Here is a 20128-nt window from a genome sequence, read left to right on the forward strand (position 1 = left end):
GACCGGAGACATGGCTCAGTAGTTAAGAGCACTTCAGAGGATCCAGGTTTGGTTACTAGCACTTACGTGGTGGTTTGCAACCATATGAAACTCTAGTTCCAGAGATACAAAGTTGCCTTCTGACTTCCATTGAGCATGAGGCACACATGTGATGCACATGCATACATTCAGGCAGATACTCATATACAGAAAAATAAAATACACAAATCAGAAATAAATTAAAAATTCCAAGTGAAAAAAATCTATTCACACTGCATCTCAAATAAAGACAGCATTTTATTCTCTGTTGGTATTTTGTCTCCTGGCTAGCATCCTGAAAACATAGTCAATGCAAGAAACTTTACTCTCCATGGAGAAGCAACTGAGAAAGAGGATTTCATTTCCTTACCTCTGGCTTTATTTATTCAACAGCTACACTTTTTAATTTAAAATTTTAATTTAAAAATTCTAAAGAAATTTATACATAAATACTGCATTTACATTATTTCTAACCAAACCAACTCCTCCTGTATCACCTACCTACTCCACCTCAAATTCATAATCTCTTCTTTAAATATTGTTACATATATGCATATGCACCTGTGTATATATTACAACAGTTTGCTGAGTCTTGTGTGTGTGTTCAGGGCTGACTAATTGGGATTGGATAGCCTATCAGAGGGCCAGAAAAGAATAATTTTTTCCTCTCATCATTAATTTCCTGTAGCTCTTCATTTAGGTGTATGGCCTCATATTTCTTGCATCTGTGTTGGCATGACAGGTCTTGTTTAAGCAATCATGTTGTTGTGATTTTTTTGGGGGGGGTGCAGTTTCCTGAATATAGAACATCCTATCTCATAGCAGACGTCCTGGTCCTCTAGCTCTTCCGATCTTTCTGTCCCTCTTCCTCAATGTTCCCCAAACTTTAGGCATAGGGTTATATTGAAGATATATTCACTAGGGTTGGCCACCTCATGGTCAGTTGACTTCTGCGTTATAATCAATAATGGCCTCTATCTCCTGCAAAGAAGAATCTTCTTTAAAGAGAGGTGATAATTACAGTTATCTTAGTGGAATTATAAATATTGAGAATGCATCTAGAGTATTCACTTTTAGGAAAGTGACAACAGTAAGTTCTCCAGGGTTCATGACCTTACCAGCAATGGATAGTTAGCTAGGTTTACAGCCACGCATTAATTCCCTCCTACTGAGTGAGCCTTAAGTCCTTCTAGACAAATATAAGCACACTATTGCCCCATTGGGCATTTCTCGCCATGCTGATCATGCTTGTTGGGCATAGGCTTCCCAGCTGTGTAGGACTCTTTCTCCTCTCCCTGTTTAAGACTTTTGATAGTCTTTAAGAAAGTCTTGGCACTTTCCATAGCATTTTTGGGTATTGTTAGACTTAGTCCTCATGGAGAAGAATTCTAGGTCAGTTCCAGCTCAATTCATTTAAGTCCTATGCCCAAAGTGTTTGTATTATGTTGAAAGAAGTAGGATTTTAGGTGACAATCAAGGGCAACTGCAACAGCCTATATTATTTTAGGAATATCTTTGAAACTCCTGAGCAGTTCAAAAACACAGTCCTTTTCTTAGGATAAAGTATATCACTAGCTTGGAACTTGCCAAGTAGGTTGCTAGCTAAAGAGCCCCATCCTGTCTCTGTCTACCCAGTGCTAGGATAACAAATTCCAGGCTGCCAAGCCTGGCTTTTACTTAGGTTCTGGAGATAAAACTCAAGTCCTCATGATTGTAGGGTAGCACTTTGCCAAGCTAGCCTCTTACCTCATAGATATTTACTCTTGGTAAAAGAGAAATATCTTCTATTTTATTTCCCTTCCTCCCCATGTCCCTCCCACCCTCTTTCCCCCTTTCCCTCCCTCTTTTCTTCTTTCCTGTCTCTAACCTTAATGAAAAGATGTATTTAATAGGTCATGTTAAAGTGTCTGACAGACTATTGATGCTGTCTGTAGGAGGTAACCAAAGCATCATTCTGATGACCAGAATAAAACAACAGGACTAATCTCTATAGCAGAATTTATCAGATACCAAGGGGGAGATTGAAGCCTTGACTTAGGTATTGAGCCTTGAAATATTTTGTATTACTCTATAATTGTAATTGATGATTAGTAAAATTGCCCCTCATATGTGCAATCCAGATTGCTGGAGGGATTTTTTTTTTGTTTTTGTTTTTTTTGTTTTTGTTTTTTAACTAATGCACGTTAATTACTCTGTGGGTTTTATTAACTTCACATAAATTACGTTAGTGTGTTTCATTGTGACAATTCCACTTATACACATTACATATCTGATCTTCTACTCCCCTCTGTTAGTCTGTATTGCTCTCCACTGCCCCCACACCTCTCTCCTTGTTCCAGTTGGCCTCTAGCTCCCTCTACTTTAGTATTTTCTCTCTTTCGTCCTCTCTCTCTTTCACTCAGAAGAGAAAACCTCCTGATTGTCTGTTTTTTGAGTCTGGTGTATTTTGTGTAATACAAACTCAAATTTTATCCATTTTTGCAAGTATTAATACCTATTTAAAAAATTAATACTTCCAGTTAGCAAGGAAACGCGAATCAAAACTTCACTCAGATTGCATTCCATTTCAGCCAGGATGGTTATCACCAAGAAAACAAAACAGAATTCTGATGAGGATGTGGGAAGAAAGGACCTTTTCTACCTTATGAAAGGAAATGTGATTTCACACAGAAATCAGCACAGAGACTGTGGGTGAATTGTGTGTGTGTGGGGGGGTATGTGTGTGTGTGTGATGTGTACACTACACTTGAGAGATTTTGAAGTCAAATTAAGAATGATTAAGAAATGCTGAGAGGTGATTTAGTGAGAACCACAACCTTTTCTCCAGAAATAAAGTTTGAAATTCTCAGTGAGGGGCCGAGGAGGAAACAAGGTGATGCATACCATCTTAACTGGAGGGAAGCAGATGATGCAACTGCCCAACTGCCTAAGAACAGAAATGCATAGTACTCCACAAAGGAGTGGGTGTCTGTGTGGCTGGATTGAGGACCCGTGACAGTATTTGTCACTCTTCCGGCCTGCACAAAATCTCCCAAAGAACTCTTTGTCTTTGCTTCGTCTGACTTCACAGGGGTTTGTACGCCATCTTGGGAATAATCAATGATTTGGTCATTTATCTCTAATGTAGAAAGCCTTACAATAAATCTTGTCTCAACAGTCTAAGGATCAGATAATTGGAATTCTGTTTCTTCTTTCTATTATCAGTAGTTATATAGGGAATACTTAACCTCACAAGACTTAGTTTCCTCAGCTGAGAAGTGGGACTCTTTGTTATCTACCTGTAGAATTGAAATAAAAAATACCTAAGAAGCCCTTTAAATACATAGAAGGTGCCAAGTAGTAATTTGATAAATGCATATTTTAGATATTATGTCTAAAATAATACATAGCTATGTAGAGAATTGGGGGTTCTTGATTTTGTGTGTTATATATGTGTACATTTATGTATGTGTGTATGTATGTGGAGATAAGAGGACAACGTCAAGTGGTCAAAAGTCTTTTTAAATCTCTCATCACCTAATTTACTTAAATATTTATTTAATTTTTATTTGTATGTGTGAGCTGCCTGATGGGAACCAAAACTATCAATCAACAAGCACTCTTTTTTTTTTAATTTTTTTATTGGATGTTTTATTTACATTTCATATGTTGTCCCCTTACCCCATCCCCCACCCACCCAGGAACCCCTAATCCCCTCACCCCTCCTCCTTCTTCTCTGTGGATGTAACCTCTATCTACCCCCCACTCCCACCTCTCCACCCTCAAAATTCCCACCCCCTGGGGCGTCCAGCATTCATGAGGTCAAGATTCTCTTCTTCCACCTATGCCCAGCAGGGCCCTCCACTCTTACATATTCAGCTAAAGCCCTGGATCCCTCCCTAAGTGCTCCCAGGCTGGTGGTTTGGACCCTGGGAGCTGTGGTTGGTTGGTATTCAACAAGCACTCTTAACTGCAGAGCCATCGGTCCAGCCTCACCAATTTATGTTTTGAGACAGAGTATCTTACAGAACCTGATGCTTGTAGATTGGCTAACCAGATAGCCCCCAAACCTCCTTCTGTCTCCGCCTCTTTAACATTAATGTAATAGGTACCTTTTATTTTATGTGTTCTGGGGATCCAGTTGAGGTTCTCATGCTTATCTGGAAGTTATCTATCAGAGCTTCATCTGAAATTGCATCCAAAGTGATGGTGTAAAGTACACAGGGACTCTCCTTGTACTTAAACAACTGACAGACAAGAAAACATGCAAAAAAAAAAAACCCTACCACCCCAAAACATTCTTTCACAAGGAAATATTGAGAGGTTCAGTCCTGTGTAGTACTCTGCACATAATCACAGTTGCTAGGTGTTTGCTATGGCATGCCATGCCTGAGTGGTCTACAATATTCCAACTTGTCTTCCAACTGCACATTTTTTACCTACATGTATTTTTTGGATGCATGTTTGATTTGAAGTTTTTCAGAATAGCGAATTCTCCTATCTCTTACACTTCCTAGGACTCAGTACTAGTTCCACGAGCATTCCTAGTCTCTCTTAGTCCCCTAGCCCTTCTCTTAATCTCCTCACACCACACTCCCTTCGCTCAGCCAGCAACACTTGGGTACTGGCATTAACTATCATGGGTCCCTCTGTCTCCTCCTTTATTTCTTCTGCTGGACTCAATCCCAGAAGTGAATAGCATGTATAGATGTTGTTAGGAAGTCCAGTCTCCTTGGCCCCACCCTCCCATGCCATCTAACCCAGTACATTACCTAAGCACTGCTGCTGGCATTTAGGTGCATTGGCTTTGCCCTTCTGCCTGTCCTGAGACCTTACTCAAATTCAGAATATGAAAAGTTATCTCATCAAAGAGACTGAAGTGCTGAAGAAAATCCAAACCAAAATAAAGATGGAAATAAAAAGAATCCAATAACTCAATTAAAAAAATCTCAGTATAAAACTTTTAGTTACAGAATTGATGAAGACTTGAAGACAATATAGAGGAGTTAGGCTTTTCAAAAGAATTGACAAGTTTTTAAACTCATGAAAGGACTATGCAGGAACTTTGACAGACAGAGAAACATAAGAATTCCAGATCACAGACACAAATCAGCTCTTCAATAAAATCAAAGTGGAAATTTTCCTAAAATATAAAAAGCAGATGCCCACTTAGATATAAGAGCTGTATAAATACCAAGCAGACTGGGCTAGGATAGAAAAGCTCCTCACAGCAACAGTGTCAACCGGCCAAAGCCCCCATAGCTCCCAGAGACTGGACCACCAACCAAAGAGTATACATGGAGGGACCCATGGCTCTGGCCGAATATGTGGCAGAGGATGACCTTGTTGGACCTAAGTGGGAGGAGTGGCTCTTGGGCCTGAGGGGGTTTGATGTCCCAGTGTAGGGGAATGCCAGGGCAGGAAGATGGGAGTGAGTGGGTGGGTGGTGGAGAAGCAGGGGAAGGGAGAATGGGATAGGAAGTTCCAGAGGGGAGACCTGGAAAGGGGATAACATTTGAAATGTAAATAAAGAAAAAAAGCTCCTTACAATTTTTTATAGATAAGTGATAAATATACAAAATAAAGAAAGGCTGTTGCAAATTGCAAGAGAGAAGTCACAGATCACATATAAAAGCAAGTCTATCAGAATAATAGCTGATTTCTCTATGGAAACTTCAAAAGTAAGAAGAACTTAAAACAATGTACCTTATGTCAAAAACAAACAAACAAACAAACCCAACAACAACAACAAAACCAAACCGCAGATGACAACCCAGAGTACTTTAGTTGGTAAAACTATCTGTTATAATTTATATAGATAGAACCTTAGCTCCTTCTCCAGACTCCACATAAAATACCTAGTGTGAGGGCACATAATTGTAATTCCAGCGCTGGTGAGGAGGATTTCCTAGGACTCATTGGTCAAGTATCCTAGCCTAACAGTAAACTTCCAGGTCTCTGTGAATGGCACTAGAAGAACATTCAAAATTGACTTTGAGTCTCCACACACATGCTCACATGTGCACACTCACACAAAAAAAATAATAAATGTGACCTCATGAAATGAAAAGCTCTGTATAGCAAACAGCACTATCATTCTAGTGAAAAGGCAACCTATAGAACGGAAAATATTTCACCAGTTAAGCATCTGACAGAGGGTTAGTATCTAGACTATATAAAGTATTAAAAAAAGATCCAAAATTCAGAATAAAAATTTCCACAGCTAAATATTAAAACACAATTATATTGAACTAAACATTTCTCAAAGGATTAAATAGAAATGGCTAAGAAATGTTTTTTTAAATGTAACTCTTAGCCCTCAGAGAAATGCAAATTGAAACTAGCTTGAGATGTCTATCTAACTCAATCAGAATCAGAATGTCAATGATTAAAAAAATGACAGCTGGAGCTGGAGAGATGGCTCAGAGGTTAAGAGCATTCACTGCTCTTCCAGAAGTCCTGAGAAATCAGGAAGTTTATCATGCTGTTCAGCCTCTGGGATGTAAGATGAATGGTGCTTTGAAAGTTTCCTGTGGTCTTCGTCATTGTGATGGATGAGCCTTACCATGTGCTTTGCTTTAAGTAATGGTGAACCCAAACAACTAGTTTTCATATGTGAAAAAGCATTTACCCTATGTTTGCTACACATCCTTCATAAACCAGTGGGAAAGGCTGCTTGCAATGGCTAGAGGTCCACTGTTAACACTGTTCTGAGATGCCTACACAGACATTGAAACCAAGTCAGGGCAGCTGCAGCAATGAGTTTAGGAAACACCACGGGGTTAACCAACCTCCTGGAAGGGTCGAATCCAGGGTAAGAACTGATGTTCTTTTCAATATAGACTTAAGACATGATTCTAGGCCTCAGATCCTGGTTTAGTCCCCTTTGAGACTTAGGGGTCTGTTGTGGCTTGCCTGGATTGGTGAATAATTTGTGCCTTCAAACAGAGAACACAAACCAGATAAGCAAGCTCATTTCAGATGAGTCTGGACATACTTATTCAGACTCTTGGTTTTCACAGGAAAGGATTCCAGCTTCCAAACAATTTGTTTTTTTCCAGCTGGTACAGTTTTGTTTGAATGATAGAGCTCAGAGGAAAGCTACCCGTGAAGAGAGTAAGCCCTGCTGAGTATGATTTATCCCTTTGCTTGATGAAGTGATTCTGCCATAGAATTAGTTTAACTCTGTAAGGTATGGCCATTCCGCTGCAAGATTCTGGCCTTGTAATTCAATCAACTGATTGAACAGCTAGAATAAACTGAGGATCAGAACAAGGAGGGAACCCACCTCTACAAATAACTGTGTAGTAGACCCAATATGTTGAAGGCATTCTTCATTGCACTCATCAGATAAGATGGTTCCTGTTTGCTACCAGATGTAAAAGAATTTAACCAGGGACCTTAGGGTAGAGGTGGGTAAACTTTCATCTTGAACTTCTTAATGATGATGTGAAATCAGGATTGAACGCACAAACAAAGTATGCCCATAGAGAGGTCTTATTCTTTTGAACTGCCATGTAGTTAGCCGTTTATGACTGGACATTTGTGTATGGATGTTTATGGCCATGGCAGATGTTTTATGACTGGCTCCTGTTGTTTTCAGTTGTGTTTATTCTTATTGATTAGTGATGATTCCACACAGGTGGGTGTAAAATACAGTTAATTGCATTGTTCCATGGATATGTTATTGCTTCTTACATCGGTCTCATATTGGCTGAGCCTTTTTAATATCCTAGTAATTTGCCAGTTTGAATAATGCTTCAAAAACTACCACTACATAAGTTACTTACTATATACATATGTGTATACATATATGTAATATTTTGTGCATTTGCCAGAATGTTTATTAGACAAATATCTAGAACTTGAACTGCATTATCAAGGAAGGTTTTAATTTTGAAAGGTACTATATAATCTCTGTAGTGCTTGCCCAAATTACAAGGAGAAAGGAAAGGAATGGGGTCATGACATCTATCCTGAGAAAATCCCATTGTTGTTGCTTTCACCTTTAGGTCTGGTTTGGATTTCATGTGTACCTGTGTTGGACATTGTGTATCAGCTATGGTATCCATCTCTTAGGCATTAATAGCTCCTTTTCACCTTCTGCAGAGCTTTCTTTGATGTTCCTTGAGATGATGAGCCTGAGGTGAGTTTGGAAGTAGCTAACACTGCTCTGAGCAGCTCTCTTTGGAAAGAGAAGAGTCAAATGGATAAATGTTCCTGGTAATAAGAGGCTTCTGACCCTCCTCAGGGCAAAGTCTAGAGTCTAGGCCAGCTGCTTTCCTTATTTCTTTGAATTTTACTCCCTTAAATAGTGTGTGTGTGTGTGTTTTCATGGACATCCTTGGATGTTAATCATTGCTTTCTATGTTATCTTGGAAAGAATCTCACTGACACAATGTATACCAGGCCAGCCAGCTGGCATGCAGGCCTCAATCTCTACCAGAGATTTTTCTGTCTCCGTATCCTATTTCTCTATAGGAATGTTAGGATTTCAAATGTATAATATTGCAACTGGTTTTACATAGGTTCTGAAGATCTGACCTCATGTCCTAATCTGTCTTTGACAAGTATCTTAGCCATTGAGCCATATCTCCAGCCCCTATTCATTTGAAAATTTATGTTACTAATTTCTTCATTTCTGTCATTTTTATTCTTTCTATCCTATCATCTATCTATCTATCTATCTATCTATCTATCTATCTATCTATCTATCTATCTATCTATCTATCTGTAATGGTTTGTATATGCTTGGCTCAGGGAGTGGCACTATTTGGAGGTATGGCCTGGTTGGAGTAGGTGTGGCCTTGTTAGAAGAAGTGTGTCACTTTTCGCATGGGCTTTATGATCCTCTTCCTAGCTTTCTGGAAGCCAGTCTTCTCTGAGCTGCCTTCAGATGAAGATGTGGAACTCTCAGCTCCTCCTGCACCATGCCAGCCTGGATGCTGCCATGTTCTCACCTTGATGATAATAGACTGAACCTCTGAACCTGTAAGCTATGAACCGAACCTCTGAATGTGTAAGCTTAAGCTATGCCCAATAAAATGTTGTTTTTATAACAGTTCCTTTGGTCAATGTGTCTGTTCACAGCAGTAGAACCCTAAGTATCTGTCTGTCTATCTATCTATCTATCTATCTATCTATCTATCTATCTATCTATCTATCTATCTGAGTGTCTCCCTTCTCCTTGGGAGTCATTGGCCACCATCTCATGAAGGTGGAGGGAGCAGAAGTGGTGAGCAGGGTTCAGAGAGCCATGAGTATAACAGAAAGCCTTCCAGACACAGCTCCAGTGAGACATCTCTATTTTATTGTATAGGTGCAAATGGGTGTTTGTTCATAACATGGCACCTAAGTATCATATGGGCTGGAAGCTAGAGCAGGAGTTGTGTGCTGAGTCATATAGCTTTTGCAAAGAGCTCTATACAGGGTCATTCTTTAGATAAGGTCAGGCATCTGTGTTCAGAGACACGCTTCAAGTAAAGTTAGGCAAAGAAAAGGAAAACCTGCCAAAAAAAGAGAGTCCTCCATTTTGTGCCAAGCTCAGAGAGCTATCTGGATATGGTAGACAGAAACCTTAACAGCAGGGCTCTCCAACATCTATCTATCTATCTATCTATCTATCTATCTATCTATCTATCTATCTATCTAATCTTTCATGTTAGTAAGTATCAAATAACTAAAACCAAATTTTTGAATTGAGTTATAAGGAAAAATTCTATTTCAACTCATAATTTTTGGGGTTTAAATTCATGTTTGATGAATCATATCACTTTCAGACTTGTGGTAAGTAGTGTGTGTGTGTGTGTGTGTGTGTGTGTGTGTTTGTGCATATGTGTAGGCATATATTTTTCACAACCTACTTTAATAAAGTTTCAACCTCCCCTCCAGTCCAGGACCCACCAGAGGTAGTGGAAAATAAAGGTTATTAGGATAGGAGGGATGTGGACCTGTCTAGAAATAGTTCTTTGAGACGATTCCAATATTCATTATTCTCAGTCTAGTCTACTAGCAAATGCCAAACATGAATCAGTAGCTGGAGTACAGTCCACTCTACAGACACTACACACGAATCAGCAACAGTAGTTCAATCCAGAAGAAACCGAAATACTCACCCATCAGCCAGAGTCCATGGAAGCAGCAAGAAGCTGCAGGAATCTCGTGAGAAGTTCTTTTGTGAGTTTCTCTCTATGAAGTCACCACAAGTGAAGCTCAGCAATGCAGTGTAAGTTGAACCTATACCTGTGCATCGTCAATAAAGAAGAGAGAGGTGAGGCAAATCAAACCAATGCTTAAGTTCCCAATGGCTGGGCTCGTATTTACATGCCTTCTAAACATCATGCACCCTTTCACGTGTTTGTTATAGCAAAATAGCCTTTCACCTGTGTCTGCTTTAGCAAGAATATCCTTTTACCTGTGTGCCCCAGCAAAACCTCATTTGACATAACTGACTTCCCATAGAAATCAGAAGTTTCCATTTCACATATGCATGTATTTGTATATGAATATGTGTGCATGTAGTGTATCAGTTTGTATATGTGTGTATTCTTGTGTGTGTGTGTGTGTGTGTGTGTGTGTGTTGGAGAATAACTACTCACCTCATAACCAGCAGGAAATTTTTAAAGAGAGAGAACCTAGAGGGCTATAGGCTTTTATAGTCTGTAGGACCACATCCTCAATAACAACTTAAATACCTCTTACCATGTCCTACCTCCCAATAGTACCAACCTGGTGACAAAGACACACGTGTCTTTCCAGGGTATAGCAAGTTCACTCAAGCTTTAGTTACACAGTGTAAGGTAAAACTCCATATAAGATCTTAATCATTTGGTCACGTACAAGAATATGATATATATCATTAAAATGCAAAACTACCTAAGACTAACAAACACAAAAAACAAGTGGAAAATCTACTCTGTGCCTTGTACTTTAAACTCTTATATCAAGGACCTCACAATGTAGAACTTTACCTGTCATTAACTAGTATTCACAATTTTGTATGGAAATATTCAAATACATAACAAAACAGCCATTCTTCTCATAGTCTGCCTTATTGAGGAATAGAGGGAAGGTACTTTACTTCTAGTGGGAAGAAAAATGTCTTCATTCAATAACCCAGAAGAGCAATCATTCATTGCCTTTTAGGTTTTCAAAGTTAATGCCTCACTTCCAATTTCTCCGGTAATAATAAGTATATCCACACAGCTTACACTCTGGGTTGGGTCCTATGCTTCAACATACCCATTAATGAAACAGACAATATGAGATTTTTTTCAATGTGTGAGGATTTTTAAGTTTAAAATTTCCCTTTGGAGATTCTCCAAGGGGAAGTTATGCAGCTAATGACTGCCCTTTGTAAGACACAAAACTCTGTACTGTGTAATAATAATATGTTCAAGACACTCTAATGTTTCTTCAGCAAGAAAATGACTGCTTTATTTAAAAATAATTTTAAATCAAAATTTACATCAGAAGATTGTGAGAAATGGACAGACATTTAACAAAGGGCCTACTCATTGGTTTGGGATTTGAAACTCCATGGTGCTGGTGTCTTCCAAAATAGCAGACTTCTCTTTCTTAAGTTATTCACATGAAGCTGTTTCTTTTCCTCTAGGGAATAAGAATTAAAAGGAATGGAAGGAAAATAAGAATCAAAGTGAAGAAAAAGGAATAAGATAGGGGGAAAATATTGCTACCTGTGAAAAGAACAAAACCACCATAGAAGGAAGTTTTATGGTTTATTTTTTTCTGACCAGAATTTCTTCTCAAGAACAAGATCAATGTTGGGAGGCTTTGAGGACTTCATGTAGCTCACAAATTTTAACAGATTCTGCCCGTGTAGTCAAGGCTTCAGTCCATTATTATTTCTTCCTCTTTCTCTTCCTCTTCCTCTTCCTCTTCCTCTTCCTCTTCCTCTTCCTCTTCCTCTTCTTCTTCTTCTTCTTCTTCTTCTTCTTCTTCTTCTTCTTCTTCTTCTTCTCCTCCTCCTTTGAAACAGGGTCTTACTATGTATCCTAGGCTGGCCTTGAAATCCTGGTCGTCAGATCCAGGACTCCTGAGTGATAGCATTCCAGGTGTGCACCACTATTCTAAGATTCTTGTTTCTCTCTGTTCATAGAGTTTTGATTCTATCATTGTTGGCCAATGGCCCCAACTCACTTCTTTTTAATAGATGTTGTAGGTGTTCATGAAGCTAGTGGAGATGGCTTTAATAGGAGACAGGCCATAGTTTCTTGCCTGGTTGAGGATGCATGTGGTTGTATGGGAATGTGTACTTGTTCTTGAGATCTGAAGGCAGCTCTAAGCTCTTTAATCCAATTTATAACCAGATCACGTGTGTGTGTGTTATCTCCTTATATCATGTATGTCTTAAAGAGAAAGTGTGGTTGAACATGAAGGGGTAAAGCCAATATATCAAGGTATCACCAGGATGCAAAACTGCATGTTGCTAGTAGAAAATAAAGCAAGGGAAAATAATCCTGTAGAAAACAAAGGTCTGTTAACTCAGTTAACCCTAACTATTCCTTCAGAAAGTGAACCAGGGGCTAAGTATCAAAGGAGCTAAAATTTTCTCTAAGTAGCAGAGTGATTACCTTTACAGGATTGTATTTATAATTTGTGCCATACAATCAAGCAGTTTTGCTAAGTATTATTTTGTCTTCTCACCTCAACAGCCTTGAGAATAAGAGGTATAGCCCTGTTTCCCTGCAGACATGCGGATCAGAGAAGTCAGTTGGCTTGCTGGCTCAGATGCAAAGAAGTGGACGCTGTGGCTCTGAGATTTGCAAAAAAAGGAACGTTATGGAAAGCTAACCAACAAGTAACAGGAAGCAAACTTAAATCTACGTCCCTGAGAATGAATTTAAGTGATCCTTCCTGATGGACTAGTCTACACTCAGTATCCAATGTTTACCCTTGCTTCAGATTCAGGTCCACAGTATGCTGTTTTAAACAGCCAGGTTCTGCCCTCCAGATACTCTTCTGTCAGGTTCACAAAGTACTTTTTTTTTTTCTGAGCCAGCAAAAGGTTTCTTTTCTTTTTTTTTTTATTAGATATTTTATTTACATTTCAGATGTTATTCCCTTAACCCATTCCCCCCACCAAGCCCAGGAACCCCCTATCTCATCCTGTCTCCTCCTGCTTCCATGAGGATGTGCCCCCACCCACGCCCCACTCCCACCTCCCCACCCTTGAATTCCCTCACACTGGGGCATCCAGCCTTCATGGGACCAAGGATCTCCTCTCCCACCTTTGCCTGACTAGGCAATCCTCCCCTACATATACATCTGGAGCCATGGGTCCCTCCCTATGTGCTCCCAGGCTGGTGGTTTAGACCCTGGGAGCTCTGGTTGGTTGGTATTGTTTCTCTCCTCTTGGGGCCACAAACCCTTTCAGCTCCTTCAGCTCCTTCTCTCTAACTCCTCCATTGATCAGTTCAATGGTTAGCTGTGAGCATCCACCTCTGAATATATCAGACTCTGGCAGACCTCTAAAGAGACAGCTATATCAGGCTCCTGTCAGCATGCACTTGCTGACATCCACATCAGCATCTATCTTTGATGACTACACATGGGATGGATATCCAGGTGAATGGCCTCCAGACGGCCCCTCCTTCAGTTTCTGTCCCACATTTTGTATCCATATTTGCTCTTCCATGCTCATGGGTTGGCAGGATTAATATAATAAAAATGGCCATCTTGCCAAAAAACAATCTACAGATTCAATGCAATCCCCATTAAAATCCCAACTCAATTCTTCACAGAGTTAGAAATAGAAATTCTCAAATTCATTTGGAATAACAAAAAGCCCAGGATAGCAAAAACTCTTCTCAACAATAAAAGAACTTCTGGAGGAATCACCATCCCTGACCTCAAGCTGTACTACAGAGAAGTAGTGATAAAAACTGCATGGTATTGGTATAGAGACAGGCTGGAAGATCAATGAAATAGAATCGAAGACACAGAAATGAACCCACACTCCTATGGTCACTTGATCTTTGACAAAGGAGCTAAAACTGTCCAGTGGAAAAAGGACAGCATTTTCAGCAAATGGTGCTGGTTCAACTGGAGGACAACATGTAGAAGAATGCAAATCGATCCATTCTTATCTCCTTGTGCAAAGCCCAAGTCCAAGTGGATAAAGGACCTTCACATAAAACCAGATACACTGAAACTAATAGAAGAAAAGGTGAGGAGGAACCTTGAATACTTGGGCACAGGGGAAAAGTTCAACAGAACACCAATGGCTTATGCTCTAAGAGCAAGAATTGACAAATGGGACTTCATAAAATTGCAAAGTTTCTGTAAGGCAAAGGACACTGTCAATAGGACAGAACAGCAACCAACAAATTGGGAAAAGAGCTTTACCAATCCCACATCTGATAGAGGCCAATACTCAATATATACAAAGAACTCAAGAAATTAGACTCCAGACAATCAAATAACCCTATTAAAAATAGGGTACAGAGCTAAACAAGAATTCTCAATTGAGAAAACTCGAATGGCCAAGAAGCACCTAAAGAAATGTTTAGCATCCACAAAGTACTTTCAAGATTAGATCTTAGGGTTCTATATTTTGTCTTAAAAGTGGCAGGAATTAGTTTTAGAATCAATGAGGTTATATTTTGTCATTTGGTTTCAGTATCTTTCCTCAACTTTCCAAGACACCTTTGTGACCTGCGTGCAAAGCCAGGCTTTGTGATGAAGGCCGGTGTAGATTTTATTAGATTGTCACATTTCCCAAGTGGAGATGTCAATAACTGGGGCTAGGAAGGCCACTATGTAGGAACTGTGGTCACATTAGAGGTAGTGAAGACGCTGAATGTAGCTCAGTGATAAAGTATTTGCCTAGTATGGATTCACTGGATTCACGCCCCAGGACTGCACTTAAAAAACAAACAAACAAAACTCACACACATTTCTAGCATGCTGCTCATTTTATTGAATGTCTTTATTCAAAGTATAATTTACTATATTTAGTTGTATGCACATGGTAGGGATGCATATGCCATGGCCACTACATGGAAGTCAGAGGTCAACTTGCAAGAGTTGTTTCTTTCTATCGTGTGGGTCCTGGGGATTGACTTTGTGTTGTCAACCCTGTCAGTGGATGCTCATTGAGTAAAAGTTTGTATAACTAATCATTCCAGGCAAAAGGGCACCTTGGACACTAAAGATGCAAGCTCCCAGTTTATTTCTTCTCATAGTCTTTCACACACTTTTTGCACTTAGAGATGCTAAATCTCTTGCTTTTGTCAGATAAATCCTATTGACATAAAAAACAGATTTGCTTTTAGTGTTGCCTCTGCTTATTGAAACATGGAAAAATAAGTCTTTCTATTTTATAATTTCTTTAAAAGATGAGCATAGATCTTGGCGAAATAGGAGTGACAGATGCATTCTCCATAGGACTCCTGGAGACATTACTGTGGTAACGCTTTTACAGTGCTCTCACAGTGCCTGGGACATAATTGTAGTTGTTATTAGTCATAGCTATTATTACTGCAGTTTCAAATGAGCTGTGATTATCTGCATGTCACTGGGTCTCAAACTCCCACCACTAGTTACGAGTGCATTTCCACCAACTCTCAGATCCAAGGTGTACACTTTCTAAAGAATTTGACGTCAAATAATCAGAATGTGAGGGGGGCTCTTGCTCAGAATTTTTCTCTGCTAATATTTTCAAAATCCACTAACATGAAAAGGCAGAGCACTCTTGCCTCAGAAGCACTGTAAGTATAAAATAATCATAGCAGATTCTTCTTGGCTTTACTGTGCCAGGTAGAAGCCAATCCTGCATGTAGATGCAGTGGAATTAAGCCCAAGGCTCAAGTTTCTGGGTCTGTTTAATCTTGGGAGTTAAATAGTTCCCTGGGATCCCTGGTTGGGTAGTGCTTAATTAATTCTAATGAATGTGTGACCTCAGCCCTGTGCTTCCCTGAGATGGGACCAAGGGGGTTCATTGCCCATCTCTTGGTTAATCGGTTTCATCATCATTCTAAAATAAGGCTCCATTTTCATCTTTGAATCTCTCTTTGCTGGCAGAAGTTACATGAGTGCTCTGGAAAGTTCTCAGCATGAACCAGTGCTCTGGAAGCAGCAATGACCATATAACAGCTCTGCTGAAATTATTTCCTGGAGCCCTTTGATGTTGAGATATTTAATCTGAAATGTCACTCAAGATGTCCCCAGGTTATTAGACAACTGCTCAGTGAATCTAAAATGACAGTGCCTGGCTACTCCAGGCACATTACTTCTCCTTTGAAGAAATACTTAGGGTTCAGGGGATGGGAGATGAATAGTGGGGTTTGCACTTCGGCTCTATCTCTTGTGTGTTCTTACTATGGAGAGCATACTGACACATTAACACCAACAATAATCACTGAGTCATTTATATTCTCACTTCTCAAAATGTGGTCCGTGGAGCAACGTCGTATGTATTTCCTGAACTCTTGCAAGGAATTTGACTTTCATGCAACACCTTAGATGTAGGAACCAGAACCTATATTTACTCAAAGTCCTCAGGATTATTGCACTCTCTAGAAAGCTTGGAAGGCACCAGCAATCCTTTCATCTCTTTTTCTGTGTGATATTGGGGAATGCTTATTATTTGATACCATCTCTGGTTATACTGAAGATATCTTACTTTCTATGGAGTGCTATGGGCTCAATGGTCAAGTAGCTTGCTTGTCATCAGACAACCAGAAAAGGCTGTAAACCTAGTCTTTTATCAAAGGAGGCCTCTTAGCACTCTGCAATCAGGAGGCTTAAGTGAGAAACTAACTTGCCTTCAGAGAGACAATGCAGTTGGCCTTCTGTGATTAGAGGCCCTTTTGTTAGTTTTGAACAATATGGATCAAAAGCATTCAGGGAAAAAAAACCTGTCTGTACAGAACATGTACAGTTTTCTTTTTTTTGTGTGGCTAGATGTGGTGGAGCACACCTTGAGTACCAGCACTCGAGAAGAAGAGGTAGGAGGATTTCTGAGAGTCTGAGGTCAGCTGATCTACATAGTGAGTTTCAAGATATTGAGGTCTATACAAGAGACCCTGTCACAAATAAACAACAACAAAAACCTATTAAGTCAGATTTCTTTCTTTTATGACCATTTTTCTCTAGCACTATAATCTAATGACTACTTACAGAAGAGTACTTTGTAGTAAGCATTGGAAATAGCTGATTTAAAGTATAGGAGAAGGTAAGTTATATGAGCCCATGCACTGTGGATACTGAGGAACAGCTGTGAAACTGTCGGTTCCTTCTCTTCTCTTTTCTGATTATTTCATGATTACCAGGTTCTTCTTTTGTACGGCATAGGGTGGGCACACACTAAATCGCTGTCATTCCACTATAGCTGCAATGGAAGGCGTGTTCTCTGTTGATCTTGAGTATCCTAAAGCATCTTTCATCATGTGTAGTTGTCTCTGCTTTGTTTTCATTTCAAAGAACCTAATGCAGACAGAATGAGGAGCAATTCCCTGATAGGACACTATTTTGCTTCCTTCTTTTTGATAGAGATGAAAATTCAGGACTCTGTCCCTTGCTTCCTTTTGTCAATAAATGTTACATAAGTGGACCATTTTGGGGGAGACTTGTGGTTTCATAATTTATTTTGTTTGGAAAGATGAGTGTCTTTAATTTATAAAAATTTATAGAATGGACATGCTTATAGTTAGCCTCTAGCTTTTATGATTTTGGTTTCTCAATAACGATGCCAAATCATAAAAGATAAGAGGATTGGGGAAGGATTTAAAGAAGAAAGAAACACAGAACTTGGATTAAATAAACAAACACAGAGCCCATCATTTCTAAATGCAAATCTTCCAAGTCTAGGTGTCTCGCATCCTGTTTGGTGATCCTCAAAGAATAGGTCAGATAAGCAGAGTATGTGACACTGAACTACCTTCTCAGGCCTTAGGCTCCAGTAAGCATGAGGAACTCACTTGAGGACAAGACAGACAACCTCTGGGTAGCTGGGGAAGCCTACAGAGAAGCAAGTGGCTTCTCTCCTTTGATTAATTTGTCTTCAGAGAGAATTTAAAAAACTGCTTGAAGAATAGATTTATGACTGGGTTTTAGGAAAAGACACCCCCAATTTCAGGAGGATAATATACCTACTCCTTGAAGCATCAGCATAGCAATTACATTAGTTTTTTATTGCTTCATTGCGAAGTACCTCAAAACAGCAATAAACATTTGTTATGGCTCACAATTCCTGCATGTCAAGAACTCCAGAGAGATTTACAGGAGAGGCCCTAGCTCAGAGCTTCTTTTAAGGTTATACTTAAGACACTGGCAGAGGCTGTGGCCAGGTTCCATCACCCAGTTCTGTGGTCTTTAGCAGGGTGTCTGTTTCTGGCCATTTGGGTCTTTCCAGAAGTGCTGTTGAGTGTTCTCAAAGCATAGCAGCTGTCTTCCCTTAGATTATAGCAACTCAGAGAACAAGGCAGAACCCAAGTGCTTCTTATAGCTCAGCTTTAAAGTTGCCCATGACCCTTATTTGTCATCCTATGGGTATACAAAGGAGTTTCCAAGGATGGAACTCAAGGGTTTGATGGCAAGCCCGTTTACCCACTGAGCCACCCTGCTGGCCATCTGCTCTGCTCCTGGTTTCTTAATCTCCAAGATTGCAGATTGTCTCAAATCTTGGGAAGATGTGGGAGACATGTACTTTGAGGACCCCAGTTCGAAGTCTTACTTCCTCTCATTTGGCCAAAACATTCATTTCTAGTTCTGAAGAATGGATTTTAGGTTTGCCCACTGTTGGCAATGCTGCTGATTAAAAGGCATAACAGGTGTGAGACTCTTTGCATACCTAAGTTCTGGGAACCTGAATGATGCTATTTTATTTCCTCATAAAGAAACTGAAGCTGAGGAAGCCAGAAGGCAGGATCATTATCATGAAAATAAAATCACCTGCTCCTCTTCAGTGCGTTATGAGTTCCCAAAGGGTTTTTTTTTCTTTTCCCCTACTAGGATAGTTTGTGATCTTTTGGGCATTGCCAGGTGGGTCTTACAGCAAAAACTAAATGCCACATTATTTTACATGCACACTTTGCAATTTATAAAGACCTATTATATTATTTGGGCTTCAGTTTTTTCCAACATAAGATACCTTGTTTACAAAAGCAATTTTTAGACTAGTACCTTACTGGAGTGTGAAGGTGTGTTCCCCTTGCTGGCCCTTACTTTGATGCCTGCTTATCACTCCCGTCCATGAACTCGGGACAGGCAGTCAGAGCTCTTCCTTATCTGCCAATATGTAAGACATTTGTGTCTCAGAACAGCCAAGTGGCTTATCTAGTCACAACTCCGTGGGATGACTCTGAAAAAGGTTTTTCCACTTCTTGATTTTAGAAGCTTGCGCTCTAAGCTACTGAGATAGACAGAGACAATAACGGTAATCAAAAGCATTATCATGAAAATTTTAAACTCCATTAAGTTTTTCTTATGCCAAGGACTGGAGTCCCTGAAAGTTTGGAAATGTTAATGCTACTTCATTTGCCTGTGAACATGGTGGATCAGACTAGAAAACTAGTAAATAATTTCAGAGTGGTATTATATGTCTTCTTGCAGAAGTACATGGTTTGGGGAACAATTGATCAAGGTACAGTCTTTTCTGTCTGAAGATGTGTGGAAGAGAGGGTGGGGGAGTTTGAAGCAGGAAGGGAGGCCAAGGTAAGATCAGTGATGGCAGGCAGGGGCTAGAATAGATGGACAGCTTATATGTAATATTTTTTTCTAAAATTGGTAATCATCAATGGTGCATTAAATCACATTTTAAAATGCTTCATGAAGAACTAGACAGAAGAGTTCAAAGTCTTTAAACAAAAAGAAAATTTAGCCAACACTAATTATTCTGAGTTGATCTTTATAACTGTATAAATGTATTGAAATATCATACTATATCCTAGAAATATATTGTATGTCCATCTAAAAAAGTCACATTTATTTTTTCTGATTAAAGTGTATATAGAGAACTTGTGAATAAGGTGCTAGCATGAGGCAGGTCATGACAGATGTGTTTAACAAATAGCCATTCCTAAGGTATTTGGAGGACATGAGTCACGCTGTGAGTGAAGACAATTAGCATTGGCACACATTAGGGGTAACAAGACTTGGAGATTTTGCA

This window comes from Grammomys surdaster, unplaced genomic scaffold, assembly GCF_004785775.1.
Source record: "Grammomys surdaster isolate TR1022 unplaced genomic scaffold, NIH_TR_1.0 271, whole genome shotgun sequence".
NCBI classification, from domain to species: domain Eukaryota; kingdom Metazoa; phylum Chordata; class Mammalia; order Rodentia; family Muridae; genus Grammomys; species Grammomys surdaster.